This window comes from Paroedura picta, chromosome 2 (assembly GCF_049243985.1).
Source record: "Paroedura picta isolate Pp20150507F chromosome 2, Ppicta_v3.0, whole genome shotgun sequence".
Classification (NCBI taxonomy): domain Eukaryota; kingdom Metazoa; phylum Chordata; class Lepidosauria; order Squamata; family Gekkonidae; genus Paroedura; species Paroedura picta.
Window position 1 is genome coordinate 118895501 of NC_135370.1, and position 3125 is coordinate 118898625.

The window sequence follows — 3125 nt, forward strand, 5'->3', positions numbered from 1 at the left end:
ACCAGCATGAGTTTTTGGGAATCAGAGCTTACTTCCTCAGACACAAGTGTGGGCTTAGCTTTATAAAAAATCGTCATGAGGAATATGAAGACATCATCTAGTAATGGTAGACTTAAGAGAGTGGAAAGGGGAGCGATGCTATTCCTGCAAGGGCCAATACTGAAGCTTTGGTTGGGGCTCAAACTAGATAATAATTCAGGGCATCCCTGAGTTCTGGATTTTTTTTTAAACAAACTTTTAAGCAACCTTGTAAGACTGCTAATTTGATTGCAGAAGTGGTGCTAGAGAAGGGAGAAGCTTTAAACCTTTCTTCTTTACTTTTTGTCAAAACAAAATTTTCTTCCCCTGGACGTGATGTTAGCTGCTCTATATGGGAGAAAGAATTTCACACATACTAACAGCAACACTGTATCATTAGCACAGGGCCAAGAAGTTTCTTTTAAGTAACAATAAAAGTGAATTGCAATCATGGGGCTCCTGATCTGGCTCTTGGTTGTTCTATGTATGATTTTCTTTTTCTTTTTTGAGATATGGCATCTGGCTTGGTTACCCGCATAAAACATTTAAACAGCAGGTTCTTGGATGCTCTGGAAGACTGTACAGTTAGTAGCAAAAATGAAAGTTTTTCCAGTTTTTTGAGGCACTAAAAAGTGAAATGCCTGTCAGCTATCACTATAGTACTTTGTTGGCCACTGGTTGAGGTAGGTTGTGCTTTTGGGTTGTTCTAATCCTGATATTCATAGGGTAATCCTACCATGAACTGAAGACCCGTTTCCACATGGGCCGTGCTCCCTGAGCTGCCATGAGGGTTAGCTTTAAATCACTTCATTTTTCAGCTTAATTCAAATTCCAAGTGATTTCTGTTATACTGTGAAATAGAGAAAAAAACAGCAAGTTTGTTAATTTGTAAAAAAATCAAGCAAAAATGTTCAGACATATTATCTGGTTCTTCTGTTGTCAACTTTGCTCTCTCTCTCTCTCTCTCTCTCTCTCTCTCTCTCTTCTCTCTCTCTCTCTCTCTCTCTCTCTCTCTCTCTCTCTCTCTCTCTCTCTCTCTCTCTCTCTCTCTCTCTCTCTCTCTCATATCTTCCTTCAAATTTTTGTATCTTTCTTTTCTGACTTAAGGATATCATCATGCCCTCCTTCCAATTTAGTATTCCTTCAGGGACTTTTTTTTTAATTATTATTATTTATTTATTACGGTCATTGACCAGCATCAAAGTATCTACAGACATACATTATTACAGCGTTTTAACAGGACCTTCAGGGACTTATGTAACTGTCCTTTTTCTTGCCTGTGTCCCACTAGTCCATTCAGCAGAGGTCAGATCCTTCCCTCAAAGGAATTTTCCTCCAATGGAAGTAGCTTTTCTGCTGCAGCAAGAGCCAGTACTACTGTGAATGCTGGTTTGACCATGCATTTGCCATGTAACAGCTCAAAATGCATGGCTAACATTTTCCTAATTGGTATTAGTTATTCAGGTATACCCCCCCCCCCACTCCCCGTTAAGTATCTGTGGCAGAAGAGGTGGCTTCTTTTAGCTGAAGGGAGGGTGAAGGTATAATGTCTGGGTGTGTGAAAAAGGAGAAAGAGCTATAATTGGTGCATAAATTAATCTGGTTTCAATGACCAATAAAAATCATTGGTACATGAAAAGAAATGAGAGGATTTCTGAAAAGAGAGAAAAAATAATTGAAACATTCATTCTGAGTTGGCCGATTCAGCAATAATATTCACTGACACTTAGGAAGGAATTATCCTTTTAAGCTCCAATGATTTCCAAAGAAGAGTTTAGTGTCTTTTCTTCCAGCTTACCATATGGAAGGAAATCAAAACAATAAATGATAATGCCAGCCCATTCACAATTCTACAAAGAAGATGAATGGGAATATTTAAAAATAAATTGAAGATAGGCATATTATACCACAGGTGGAGGGGGGAGCATGACATTGATATAATATTAACAGAAAAACAAAGAACCTGTCCAAGGCAATATTCTTGTACTAACAATATATATTCAATTTTAATACATTTTAAATATATATATACAAAAAGAATCAACCATAATGGTATTCTAGATAATTTCCATTTTCTATATCTTTTCTTCAGTTTCTGAGTTCTTAATTCAAAAGGTACAAATTAATGCCCATCCTACATTAATCATAAGTCAAATTAAACAATGAAATAATGAATTATTGCAAATTCACATACCTCCGATATAAAATTGTTATAACAAAGTGAAAGTTAGTCAATGTGGAAAAATCCTACAGTACTCCCTACAAATTAACATCAGCATGTCATCTTATAAATATTAATATTTAAATTCATATTATTAACAACTGTAAATATTAAAGACTTAATTTAAAAGAGTGTTTTAATAGTATCAATAGGCCATTGGCTCAAAGGTATCGGGGAATGTTAGTCAAAGACCATTCCCAAAGTTTAACAGTTACCCGAACATAAATCAATATCCTGCCAGACTCCACTTTCATACAGAAACATTCTTAAAGGTTCTCTTAAGTCAAAACTTACAAAAAGCAAGACATTTCCAAAGAGGTATTTAATCCTCTAGGGTTAAGTGTAAACAGTAAGTATATGAAGAAACATTCACGTTGCTTCAGAAGTCTGTTCATGTCCATTTTATGGTGTCCCTGATGATGCAATTGTTCCAAAAAATTGTAGGCTTTCTGGTGTATGTCCCATTTCTACAAAGTGGCTCACCACTGATACATCCGTGAAGCAGTTTATTAATATGCTCAGGTGCTCCTGGATTAGAATCCTCAAAGGTCGAATGCTGATGCCAATATATAATTTCAAACATAGGCATCTTATAGCAAATACTACATTTTAGCTCAAACAATTTATATATTGATTGATTTTGATAGAAAAACCATTTCCTGTTTGTATGGGCTCCTTAATTTGTAGTAAATAGTTGCAGCATATACATGAGTCACACCTGTAATTTCCAATTGGTAAAGTAGTATCACCTGTCTCCTTGCTTTGTTCCCTTTTCCTACCAGCTCTCCTATATTATGACTGTTCCTCCATGTTAATCTACAGCCATTTTCACAACCTGGAATGTCACTAATTAAATGTCAATATTTGTGCAATATTTTGTTAATGT